Raw genomic sequence first — 14,169 nt, 5'->3', positions numbered from 1 at the left:
ACAATAATTGCTTGCCCGCCTCCAATAACAATACCATTATGTTTATGTTTTGTAAAGCGCATGACTACTCCAAGGCTTCCCCGTGCTGCTGAGTATTGTGCTGAGAGATGGACCTTTGGTACATTAATGGGGATACAGCCATGTCTTAAGCTTCTTTCTGAAGGAAAGTTCATTTTCCAGTGCCCAGAGACTGGATGGAAGATTGTTCCACAACTTCATTACTATGTGTGCAAACAATCTTTCTCCCCATCTCATCATTTTTACCATGGTTGCACTGAGGAAATGAAGATGTGAGGATCTCAGGTGTCTAGTTGGAACATAAGTGTACTTGTCACTCAGTAAACTAAGTGGCAAGTCACTAGTCATGTAAACCTCAAACATGGCCTAGAATAGATTGAAGAACATTGATAGTCTATTAAAGCAAACATACGAGGTGCTTAAACAGCGCACATCCTGAACTCAGGTATTTAAAAGTGCTCTCAAATGTGATAATAAGGAAAAGCAGGCTCAGTGAAATAACATGTTTGCCTAGGATCACACATTTTGGACAAGCAGGGAAGCCAGCATTGATTTCAGGCTGTTTGGTTTCACATTTTGAGATTCAGGCACCAGATGTGTCTCCCTCTCGCTCTCTACATGAAAGGTCACACTTGTTTCTTTTAGTCTTGGAACACAAACAGAAGAAATTACACAGACTAAGCAGACCCGACTAGGGCCCCCCTGACCCAATTGTCAAGCCATGAATGCCTTTATTTGAGGGATGTCCCACCCCAAACGACCCCACTATGAAGCAACGCCCCTGTTTAATAGAATGCTTTGTGGGGTCACTCCCTCCATAGCAAGTGACCCCACAAAGCAGAGAGTACTCATTCAGCATTCAGGTGCTTTTGCAAAGTAGTGTGCAACTACAGTGTTTTAGTATCTTGGGTGCTCATAGCATTTGGAGGTGTAATGATGGAGCTTTGTTGTGTCCCACAAGCAGCCCACTACACTTTCCAGGGAATGAGGTCCTCATGAGTCGAGCCAGTTTCATCGCTATTATAGAGACCAGCACGGAGGTGCATCAGTAAAGCTATTCAAGGTGCCCTTTGTTGCACTAATACAAGTCACCTAGGCTCGGACTGAGGTCATTATGCTCAGCTCTGCATCCGGATACAGCCCATAAATACCAAATAAGGGTAGTACCTAGATGCTTTTGTTTCAAGGGACATTCCTGAGCTGGAGTTTAGATTTCATCCCTAAAGACGCATGTTCAAGTCATCCATCCCACAATATTTCATTTATCTTGACCAGAGTTACGTTAACACAAGAGGCATCTGCAAGGAACCGGAGGATGAAAACGTTTCTCCTGAGGACCCCTAGTTTCATGACAGCAGAGGTAGGAATACCGAGTATTTTATCATGCCAACAATGAGTGTTGCATAGTTTGTATTTCTCTCAATACAAGATGAACATACCTGAAGAGTCCCGGAGATAACTTCCAACCTATGAGTCAGCCGTCAGCTTTGGGTTCGGGTGAGAAGATGTGGCAGCGGCAGCCATCACCTGCTGCACCCACTCTGTCACCCAAAGAGACTGGCTTGGTCCCTCACATGGATTACAACCAACAATGCATGGCCCTCTTAACAGATGACAGATACTACAGAATTCTGACTCAAGACCCAACCCCACGATTGAAACAGACAATAGAATCAATGCTAGAAGAGGTCGAAACCAACTACTGGATATCGAAAAATGAAGCAGACTTTTCAGAACCCAAACACCAAAGATACCATACTTCTATTCACTACCAAAAATTCACAAAAATAAAACACCACCTCCAGTACACCGGATCATCTCAGGTATTTGTTCCATACTAGAACCATTATCCCAATTTGTCAACCAATACCTAGTACAAAATACTCCTATGTACCTAAAAGACACACGGGATCTCCTGAATCAACTTAAAGACCAGACATTTCAGGAAGGGGCAACATGCATGGTAGGACTCGATATAGAGAACCTCTACACGAGCCTACCACAGGAGGCCACTAAACAAATCATAGAAGATATCCTTTTCAAACAAGAATGGAGTCACAACACCCCAAGACACTTCATCATGGAATGTTGCCTTCTAGCGCTGACAGAAAACTATTTTGAATATGAAAGCACCCTGTACCTCCAGACCCACAGCACATCTATGGGCAGCACATTTGACCCTAGTTTTGGCAGGCCTCTACGTTAGTACCTTCAAGGAGAAACACATCCTAAACAACACCAACCCCTTCAGAAACAAGATTCTATTCTGGAAGCGGTACATAGATGACGTACTAATGATTTGAAAGGGAACACCGAATTCTCTACCAGAATTTCATCAATGGCTCAATACACAAGACCAATTCCTCAGGTTTACCTACACAGCGAGCGAACAGCAACTAGACTTCCTGGATATCACCATCTCTATAGAAGGCGGTAACATCAACACAAAAACCTTCTACAAACTCACAGAAAAAAATAGTCTGCTGTCCTATATCAGTTTTCACCCTCGTCATCTAAGAGAGAATCTTCCTTATAGCCAATCAGTCGAAATTGCAACAATATACAGGATTACAAGGTACAAGCAAAAGATCTGAGCCAAAAGCTAAGGCAACAATAATAACCAGACAAAATCATACGGAAATGCCAGAAAAGAGCACAACACCGACATAGGGACAATCTCCTAGAAACGAATACCAAAGAAAATAACCCAGATGTCCTGACGTGTGTCACAACCTACAGTACAGTCAATAACCTAGTGAAAAAATCACTCAAAAAACACTGGCGCATTGTAACATCAGGAACATTTAATTGGCCAACAAAAGAACCAGGAGTGTCCAGGACCGGGACCTGCTAGTCCACACAAGACAACCACAAAAAGGTCCCCAAGGAGAAACAGTGACTTAAATGTGATACTTACCACCTATCCTTGGTCATTACCTATGTGGATCCTGCTCCGTTTGCAAACTCACTAAAACTACCAAGAGGCTAAAACTAAGTGTTAATTTTGAATGGACGATCAAATACCACACCAATTGCAATACAACTCATGTTATTTACATGATTACCTGTCCCTGCAGTCTTAAGTATATTGGTATGACCTGCAGTAAAGCAAAACAGAGGATTGTGAGCACCGGAGTAACATCAAATACGGAAATTCCACCACCAGGATGAGTGCTCACTTTCTCAATATGAAACGCATTACCGAGAACATACAATGGGTCGTTTTGGAAACCCTTCCCACAAAGAACTACAATGCACAGAAGATCCTCTTTGAAAAGGAACAGCTGTGGGTGTGCCGCCTGAAGACCTACGACCATGGTTTCTATGATATTATACCCTGGCTCTCTGTAATACATTGAAAGTCCCAGTTACAAAATAACAAAGAGCACAAATCAGAATAATAAAACTATGCATAACACAACACAAAACCATGTCATCCCCAGACATTAGACCAAGCTTTATACTTATAAGAGGTACACCACCTCTAAGGAATGTCAGCGGACGCACCATATAACACACTATAACATTCGGTGCCATCATTTATCGTCACTGAACCACCCCGTCAAGGTGACCACTTTCAAAATAAAGACAGGTGCTTCCCCACTGGTTTTGACCTTGGCCAATCCGCTTATTAGAGGAAAATTATTTTTTAGTTTTTTGTGACGTGCTATCTGGAATTATCAACACAGATTCCTTTCTAGAGAAAAACATTTTTTGTTGTGATTTTAAAGATGCTAGTCTTTTTTCATAACATATCACCAAATAGCCATCTTTTTTCCATCTCTACTACATTCTTGAGGTTAAATAAGCAGGGAAACGGCCACTATAAGGCGGCCGTTTCCACGCTTGACCATAACCACGCATGCATTACAATGAAAAACCTTTACCACGCATACCTTTACTACGAGATTCGTAGTAAAGGCATGTGTGCTAAAGTTAAAAGGAACAAAAAGCGGGGTTGGGCGGTCTCCCCCCCACCAAAAAAAGCATGGGGTTAAAAAAGGGGGCTTGTGGGGGCTCCCCAACAAAAAAAAATAAAAAAAAAACGCACCTGTTTTCGTCTTTTAAAGAAAGAGATGTGGAGGCAATCGGCGTCGTTAGGGGAAACGGAAGGACACTTCCGCTTCCTCTTAACGACGTGCAAAGTCACTAAGGAAGATCGAGGGAACCCTGGTCAAAAAGGAAGATCATCCTGGAGCCATTCTGAAGTCATTCAATGACTTCAGCTGAGCTATTCCTGCAATTATCTGGGGACGTCATCCCAAACCATCCTGAAGTATGCCTATAGGGGGAAATATTTAAATGGAATGACACTTACTGTAATCACAAAAACTACTCTAGGATGGTGTTCTGATGACTTCCACTGGCAGGGAGTGATTATCTTTTACAACTCCACGAATACTAATTGACAACTTTGGGATGAGTGTGAACTACTCCAGGATGGGCTCCAGACAGTTTAAGGATGAGTGTGGATTATTCCTGGATGATCCTATTACCGCTTTAGGATGGAAGTTGATTACTCTGGAATGATCCCATGATAATTTCAGGATGAGTGTGGATTACTCCAGGATGATTTAATGATAACTCAAAAATTAGCATAGATTATTTAGGATTATATTAGGACAACTACAGAATGAGCGTGGATTACTAGACAATGACTACATAAGGTCTTTAAAATGGTTATGAAATACTCTTGCAGGATTTTATGCCAACGGCAGGCCAAGTGTAGATAGCTCCCAGGTGATTTAATGAATAGATCAGAGTGGCTGTGGATCACTAATAAATCATTACGGGCTGGATTACAACTTAAAATTGCCATGTTACAAGCACATTAGCTGACTGCCAGTATTCCCTTGCAGGGTCCCACTATTAGTTTAGGAATATGGATGTGCTGGTAGGGAAATCACCTCCTCAATGAACCTTCCTGTCAAAAACAAGCCTCTTGAATGCAATATGCCTTCTTTATACAATACCATGAATTGTTTGCAATTCCATGAGTTCTAAAGTAAGACCTAGATTTATAAGTGTCACTTAACGCAGCTCAGCACCCAAATTTGCTGCGTTGCATCACAGGGTGAGAGCAGGAAAGTGCCATGTCTACCCCTCTCCCTTGCAACACTCCACCATTAGGCAGTCGAGCACCATGCACACACATTTGCACTATGGTGCAAAAGTGTCTGCGAGAGTCTAGCTTTGGTTTTGTACTGGAACGGCCCCCTTGCAGTACAAAAAATGCTATGCCTAGAAAAACCTGAAAATGTTTCCCATTGTGGATAAGTGTTGTAACAAATACCAGTTTGCTCTGGTTTATAAATCCTGAAAAGATTTTGCGTCAAGTCCGCATTATAAAACTTAAGCAAACCAAAAACAAAACTTCCATAAATCTGGTCCCAATAATAAGAGCAATATTCTCCTACTCTGGAAAGATTACTTTTTAAACTCTACCATGAGATGTGGGCACTGTACAAAATAAATCTCAGAAACATTCCTTTTGGCTAGCTTTGTGCTGTAGAAATACCATATGCATACAAAAATAGTGGCTTCAACAATGTTATACTTTGCATTCAGGTAAGATTAACAACTTGTGCAGCTACCATACTCCTGACTCACTGGGACTTGCCTTACTTTGAGGTACAGAGCATTATCTGAAGCTGTTTAATGTGGTGACCAGTGGCAAAAGACTGAAAAAAGTAATAGTTAAATGAAAAAGCACCAAAGGGGATGCGTTAACATGTAATTTTATTGATCTAAAACACACCTTTGGCCCCATAGGAGCCAGGATACTGAACAAGAGAACATAAAGAAAGTCCAGGACGCTCTTCAAGAGGGAAAAAATGCCAGAATATTACGAAAAGAACAAAAAGGCTTAATGAAAGCCAGCAACTTCAATGTTTGTTTTTAGATTCAGAGTTTTCTTTAGTCCTCTTCCAGTATTGCAAATCTTTATAGCCAGCTTCCTTCTCATAGTTCTGTTGTCCAGTGATGGCCAGCCTTCATCCCTGCACATAGACTTCATAGAGTCTGGAGGAAAAAGAAATTAACACACATCAGTATCATGTTAACACCACTATTTTAGGTTTTTAATAGGACTTGGTTGCCTTTAAAATGTTCCAATCCTTTTATTTCATATAGTGTGCCCGCTGAGATATGGTTACAAGGGATCATAAGTTTAACATTAAGGTTACTTGGTCAACGAGGTAATGGTGAGAGCAAGGCATAGATGAAGAGGTGGGCAGGAGGTTAAGAAAGAAGACTCACCTGTCCAAGTGAAGAAACTGCCGCTGTTCACCAGACACTGTCATGCTTCCTCTGCAAACAGAAAGCAATCAATACCAGATTTCATTTACAAAACCATCATGGAGGCAGCCATGTTGAGCCTGAACTCTACCTACAGTATTCTTATTTGGAAAACAGTCTAAAAGATTACCATACTGACCAGGGTTCAAACATTTTTGTAAGACTGAATCTCAATGCACAGCCACGGTTTCAGTGGCTTTCACATGGTCAAGTGATGATGCAGGTCAGAAACAGACGTCTAAGACATCCTGAGACAGGAGAGAGATATCCTGTGTGTTCTTTTCCAGCTTGGGGAAGTGACAAGTTCAGCATTTAACAGTTGACTGATTCAATGTTGTCCCTTTACAGTTGCATGACTGTGGCACCAAGCCCCTTCACCACTCATTCAAACAAATATGCCTTTGGAAATACTATCAGGGCAGTGTGATAGCTTTCCAGGATACCAGTGATCCATCTGTTCCATAACTATCAAAGCATTTCAAATTCGTTGAACCAGGATCCATTCTACATCCTCCTTTCAGCATCTAAAAAGGTAATACTGAAGATGGCCATAATCTATGACACAAAAGCTGGTTCACAAAAAACAAGGCCCTAAACACCCAGCATTAAACAGAACAAGGCTCAAGGAGAGCAAGGTGGGGGCATTGTCAGTCACGCCCGCTCCTATTGCTGACAGGGAGCTGGGTGGAGTCAAGTGCGGATAAATTGGCGGTCCGTGACAAGAACGTGGTTCGCGTTCAGCCACAGATCTGCCTGGCATTTCCTGCACTCCCTTGGTGTTGTCGACTTACCTGCTCGGGTCCTGTTGTCCTGCAGTCGGGAATTTGTGGTACCTTGATTAGACGTCTCTGACATGTTACGGCTCCGACATGCGGGTCTTCCTCTTACAGGTCGTTGATCTCTTCTTCCGGGTTCCTGTCCGCATCTATGTTCCCTCGGCGGAAGTACCTGCTTGTGTAGCTCTGTTTCTTCGCGTCGGAGTTTCTTCAGCCTCTCGTCCTGTACAGAATACAATTAGAGAAGAAAGATATATTTAATCAAAGAATCCTCACCTATCAGGTATATGGTAGGATGATGATGTTATATATGGTTAGAAGGACATCGTTGCTTATCTGATTTATCTGATACACGGAGAGTGGAAAAACGGTTATTCTTTTGTTTCCCTTATTTAACACGGGCTGGATATAAAGAGAAAATAGATGTAAGTTAGTTTCCTGATTTCTTAAGGAGATGCTATATTCTTATCTGACCCAGCAACTTGTGTAGATTTTTCATATTACATCCCATCTAGGAAAATATGTGTTCTGCCTAGTATTAACTAGGATGTATATTTTTGGGGTCTAATTGAGTGCTACAGTGGCATTTGTTAAGGTTAGTCCCTCTCATTGTTTTTGGCAATTATACATATAACTTCTTTTACCATAAGGTGAATAACTAAGATCACAAAAAAAGGGCCACTGCCCACTCTGCAGAACCAGGCAAACACAGATGTGGGCTCTCAGCCATGCTGCAATAGCAGGGCCCTGGTTGAAGGTGCATAACATAGGCTCAAATACAAAGTACCAGTGTTTAGCTGCATAGAACACATTTAATTCATGCTACATACACTAGATGTGGAGCACTGATCTGTGCCAGACACAAGAGCTCACATTTATAAGGGGTCACTGGTCCGTGCTTCATACTCTGGCTTCACCCACAGAACTAGCCTATGTTGCACAGTAGCCTTTAGGGGGACAGTTGTAGAGTGAAGTGGTATATAGTAGAGTGGCGTAGAATACATTGGCATGGAGTCCAGGGGCCTAGAGTGGGGAGTTGAGGGGTGCTGAGAGCAGTAGTAGCAGAGTGGTGGTGTCATGGTTTAGTGGTGTCCAGTGGTAACACAGAGTAGTGGTGTTGAGTAGAGTGGTGAAGTGTAGAGTGAAGAGGACTGGCATAGAGTTGTAGAGCAAACTTAATCTACCCTCCTTCTGAGACTGGTAAATGGAGAAATATGAAAGAGTGGAATAGTAACAACTGTAAGATATAGCGCTTAAAAGAAGGAAGTAAAGTGTAAAAAATGATTTACACTTTAGTGATAGCAGACCTTTAATGTAAGAATGAAGAAAAATCACCATATGGTACCTTCACTGAACTGCAGAATCATTTGCAATGAGAACGGCGCCCGTGAAATAATAGGACTCCTTGCCACCAAATGTGATTTCAATACAAGGCAAGGAGCCTACGTGACTCATAGCTTTATTTTAAGTCTTGTATTTTATATATACACACACATATATATATTTATATACACACACACACACGCATATATACACACACACACACATACACATTTAGATATATACAACTTTGGCACCGTTTAATAAATATTCGCCAACTTTTCCAAAAAAGGTTTTCCAGTGATTCTTGTTGCACATGGAAAGTTTCGGGGGATTTGTAAAGAGGGGGCTGAGAAAAATGGGGTTGGAAAATAGGGGGCGTTTGCAATGTTAAGTCCCATTGGAACCTGTCAACACTACTACAGTCCAAACTGAAAAGAATTACACCAAACTTGGTAGAAAGGTAGATGTTGTTATGCAAATTGTGCTTTTTGTTATTTGGTGTCACCAACCACCTGCTCGACGCTCATTACAATAATATAGGGGGGCTATGAAGACCCCTCAGCCACCCATACAGGTACTCAGACAACCCATCCACATCATCGATGTGATGGAGTCTGTGAGGCACTGCAGAGTATCCCTACCATGATCTGTCATGGAGAATTTTTGACATAGATACATTTTCAGGGTGTGCCGGACCATGTTCCAGTCAGGTCTGACCACCAGAGGCTCCCACAGTTGTGCCCTGGAAGAGCTCCTGGTTCTAACATTCAGAGTATTGTCATTACCCAGAGTGTCCACTGAGATCTGAAGATTGCTGGCAGATGAGGTGTTGAGAAACAGGGGGGCCAATGTTGCATCCATTCTAAGAGAACTATCTAGTGACATATCCCTATTGAGTGCTATGGAGAACCCAGGGCACAAAGATAGTTTGTCAATTAATTGTGTCACAAGACCATCCTTGCACCTAGTCCTGCCTCCAGTACTTATTTTGAACCGGTGTTTCCAGGTGCTCAGTGGCAGCACTTTATTCTTAGCACCGGCGCTTGTGACAGTCTGCCACATTGTGGCGCTGTCTACCAAATTTGGGTATGAGTCCAACAACAGCATTAATTTAATATACATTAAAAATCACTAATATGTGCCACCCAAGCCATTCTTATAGCTTTGGGGACCTGGAAGCAGTCCCTCGGCTCCAGCACTCTTCGGCGGTGAGTGGTGCTGCAGTATGCCTGGTGGTGAGGGAGGCTGCTGAGCGGAGGGGCCCCAGCTGGGGGAAGCTCGGCTATTACCCTGCTGCACTGTGCCCTGGCCTTGGCGCGAATCTCCTGTAAGGGATACGGGAAAGCCCGAAGTTGAACACTGCCCCTGAGAAATGACCTCCGCAGCGACTGCATATCCTGATTGAATACCTGGCCACCTCCCTGAGCTGCTTCTGCGTGGGGCTCGCCTGGGACCTTACCAGATCGAATCAGACATATAAGGCCTCGCTGCACTGGACCGCATGGTTGTGAGAGAACGGGGCTGTCCTCAGCGCACCTACTGTCCGGAGGAGGCCTCCCCAACCACGGACCGCCTGGGCCCTCTTAGACCTGCTGGCTGGGGGCATTGCAGAAGTTACTCAGCATCGCTGCGGCCCTAGTGGGCCTCTGCTCTCCAGTGGTGGCTTAGGGGCCCTTGTGCTATCCCGGCTCTGGAGCGGGACCCACAGCATCTTAAAGCATCTCAAGCGAGCGGGCTGAGCCCTACATCCCCCATGGTGACGCTGCTGGAAGCTGCAGCCTGGCCCCGCGCCCTGACTCAGACAACTCTGCACTGGCCCCTGTCCCCAGGGGGCCACGATTGCTCCGCATGCTGGGACGGCCTTGAACTCTGCAGCCCAACCACCAGGGCCTGATCGCCCTATAGACGTGATCCCGGATGCAGCCAGGGGCTCCACACTGCGGCCTATTCTCCCCCTTGCCATATTGACTGTGGGGTCTTCACCACCTGAGTTGGAAAGGGTGCAGCTAGTTTCCACACTCATTTTTCTTCTTGCAGCCCCTCGACCACCCCTGTCTGCACCGTTTGGCGTCGGTGGGTGCTGACGCCAGCCTGGCACTGACACGCATCAACTTAGTGAAGGACGTAGCTGCGCCCCAGAAGGATAAGCTGCCGTGACCATCATCTTAGACCTCACCCTCCTCCCTGGTCCTGGCCTGAGGTGGGGAGCGGTGCGCATGAGTCCCTGAGGCGGCGGCCCCATCCCACGTCGGTTGGCTGGGCGGCAAGACAAAGCTGGGGCACGTCTGGTGAATGCAGGCACCTGGAGGACTTGGCGGCGCCCCGGCGGTGATCTGGCCTGGCAGTGGCGACTCCCTGGACTGGTGGGCCTGCGGACCGGTGTGGACCTTTATCCCTCCTCACCCGGCACACCCTGCTCTGATACTGGTCCCTGGCAGCACTGAAGCACGGCGCAGGTGAGGTGTAGGGGGTGGGGACGCTCTTTGCTGAATCACCTTCCCACGTATCTCCCCCTGGCCTCTGCATCTGGCTGCCCCACATAGCCCCACTGCCTTGCACCTGCCCAAGGTCTACCCCAGCGGACTGCCCTGTAGGTAACTGAAAGCTCGATTGGCCCGACGACAGGGGGCCCCGAGTAACTGACTTCCCTGCTACTGGTGGACCTTCGGCGACTGCACGAAACTGGTCTCCACGGCCCCACCTGGGATGCTTGCATGACCCACAGCCCCTGTTCCCTCTCTTGTTGAATCTCGTGGTTAGGTGCATCTAGGACAGTAAACCCTACGCTCGGCGCCATTTCCCGGATGCGGGTGTGTGGCCTGCGACCACAGAGGCTCTATCCGGCCCAACCCCTGTTGACTGCCTCCCCTGCTTTGGCACCGAGTATCCTGTGCAGCCCTGAGCCTTGAGGGCGAGCGCATCCAGGACGGTGTACCCTCAGCTCGGTGCATTCTCCCAGATGCGAGTGTGAGGCCTGCGACCACAGGGGCTCCATCCAATCTAACCCCTGCTGACTGACTCCTTTATTGGGGTGCTGAGAAGCCCGCGCTGCATGCCCTGCCAACATATCGACGACACAACGTACATCCTCTAGCGCAGACGGGACTAGCGTATGAGTGCATGAAGCTGGAAACCGTCGACCATCGGTGGGGTTGACCGTGCCCACGTGGGAACCGGTATCTAGGTGGAGGCCTCCCAGTCTAGCGGGCTAATGGGTGGACACGCACTTACACCTCTCCCTGCCCTGCACGTACTGCTCCATGCCGGACTCCTGGAAGGCGCACCTCTTGAGCAGATGAGGAGCGGGGGCGAGCATATTCCTGTGTTCGAGAGATCTTGAGTACCTCCCCTGGCCTACGCCCCACTGTTAATTGCAGAGCCCAGTGTGACGCGCTTTGACCCCCGTTGACTGAGGCAGCACAGGCACTCTGAACATCCAAACCTACTCTTTAGCGGCACCTTAAACGCTCACTAGCTAAGCCCCTTGGCACTGTTGTGAGACGGTCGCACTCAGGAGATGACGCCCACCAAAGTAGGGAAGGACTCCGCGGCAGCACCAAAAGACAACCCTGTTGCTGCGATGTGGGGCAAGGAGGGTGCACCATCCGTTCGGGAGGTGGCTCCGCAGCCTGGAGGGGACTCACCACCTGTCACCCAGGCTTTTATGGCTACCTTCATGGCGGAGCTTAAAACTGAGATAGGCTCCTTGCGTACCGAGGTCCACTCCTGTGTCCGGGAGCTTAAGAAGGAGGTCACGGATCTAGGGGAAAGAGTGGATGGCCTGGAGAAGATCGTGGATATCTGAACCAAGGACCAGGAGCAACTCTGGAAGCGCCTTGCCACCCTGGAGGAACAACATGTCGAGCTGCAACTGAAACAGGAAGACCTGGAAAATCAGCGACACGCTCTCGGCATTCCATGTCTGCCATCTCGATCTCTGATCATGTGCATCTCGAACTCCTACTGCAGATCCAGATGCTTGCTCCTCCCGTACCCCGCGATGGCGGCTACCACCGCATATTCTGCGGGACCCGGTAGATGTGGAGAGCATACGGACAGCTATCAACTCCTATTTTGAGATTAATGATATTGCCAAAACTCCCTTCCATGTAGTATGGGATACCTTCAAGGCCACGGTCTGCGGCCACATTACCTCTCTTGCAATTGCACGGGCGCATGAGGCCCGTCTTCCAGAAGATAATCTTTCCAAAGACATTTAGGCTTTGGAGAGACAGGACCAGGAACATCCCACACTTGCACGCAAACGCCGCCTCGCTAATCTTTGGGGGCAATTTCGTTCTCTCCGAACATACAAGGCTGAGAGAGCCCTGTTAACATTGAAACAGTGACATTTCGAGGGGGGGATAAGGTGGGTAAGATATTGGCGAGACGCTTGCGAGTGCGTACTGCAAAAGCGCACATAGCTAACATTCAGAGTGCCTGTTTCTGCTGCAACTCCAACCCTACCTCCTACGACTGTTTAACTCCTTCTCCGACACGGAGAGGCCGTCGTCCTCTATGGGAATGGCGGAAGTAGCCCTCATCCCCAAGCCAGGTAAAGACCCCACCCTGTGTTCCTCCTTTCGTCCTATAACCCTCTTGAATACGGACCTAAAAATCTACACCAAAATACTGGCAAAGCGCCTCGACCCGCTCATGCCCGGCCTTGTAGAGCCGGACCAGGTCGGCTTTATCCGGAATCGCCAGGGAGCAGACAATGTGCGCAGAATTTTTGCCCATCTTGTGGGGAAGGTACAACATTGGAACATACCGGCATGCCTTTTATCGCTCGACGCGGAGAAGGCGTTCGATCGAGTTGACTGGACCTTCCTACGAGCTGTGCTGAATAAAGTCGGACTAGGCCAGAACATGATAGCTAGGATCATGGCCCCCTATCTCTCCCCACAGGCTCGGGTGCGAGTCAAAGGACAACTCACAAACCCCATCTCCATTCACAGGGGAACGCGGCAGGGCTGCCCTCTATCCCCTCTGTTGTTTGCCCTCGTGGTAGAACCTTTGGCTATGATGATTAGGCAGGATACGGAAATTCATGGCAACCGCCTCGCAGGACAGCAGAACAAAGTGGCACTTTTTGCCGATGATCTTATACTCACATTATCTCGTCCGCACACTCCTTGCTGCAATCCTTTGAGCTGGCTTCAGGTCTTAAAATCAACCATGAGAAGTCCTGGGCACTGAATCTTATGATCCCTGATGAGAAAATACCAGCCCTGCAAGTCCTCCTCCCCTATCAGTGGGCCACTAGCTCCATCCGATACTTGGGGCTTCAGTTGAGCCCTTCACTTGCCACATAGACTCAAACGAATTGGCGGGAGTGTAGGAGAACTGTCTTGGATGACCTGAGGGGTTGGAAATCTCTGACCCTCTCTTGGCTGGGCCGCCTGAACGCTGTCAAAATGTCGGTACTCCCAAAAATTCTGTACCTGTTCCAATGCCTACCCACCCCCATCCTGCAGCGCCAGATTCAGAGCCTCCAGCGAGACATCACCGGCTTCATTTGGGGCGGGTGTAGGCCTCGTTTATTCAACAAGGTTCTCATGTTTCCGCAGGATAGGGGAGGACTAGCGTGCCCCAACCTGCTAGAATACTATTGGGCCTCCGCATCGTTTCAGAGTGGACAGCGATTGAGAGTGAAATGGTCTGGCTCCATATGGACAGGGCGGTAACCGGACAAACCATTTGGGACCTTTCCTGGCTCCATCGGGCTGCATGCTCTCGCAGCACCTATATTGCA

General features: G+C 47.1%; 1 long non-coding RNA gene across 1 annotated transcript; it reads right to left on the bottom strand.

Moving 5' to 3' along the window:
- Positions 1 to 5,928: 5,928 nt before the first annotated feature.
- LOC146869443 (uncharacterized) lies at positions 5,929 to 7,296 on the bottom strand. Its single transcript, XR_014959802.1, has 3 exons — positions 7,107 to 7,296; positions 6,277 to 6,327; positions 5,929 to 6,039 (listed from the first exon to the last, which is right to left on the bottom strand). It is a non-coding gene; the product is annotated as an uncharacterized LOC146869443 (long non-coding RNA).
- Positions 7,297 to 14,169: the final 6,873 nt, after the last annotated feature.

The sequence above is a fragment of the Triturus cristatus genome, chromosome 1_1 (genome assembly GCF_964204655.1).
Source record: "Triturus cristatus chromosome 1_1, aTriCri1.1, whole genome shotgun sequence".
Lineage (NCBI taxonomy): Eukaryota > Metazoa > Chordata > Amphibia > Caudata > Salamandridae > Triturus > Triturus cristatus.
Note: the sequence above shows the minus strand (reverse complement) of the source record. Positions and strands in the feature narration are given on the sequence as shown.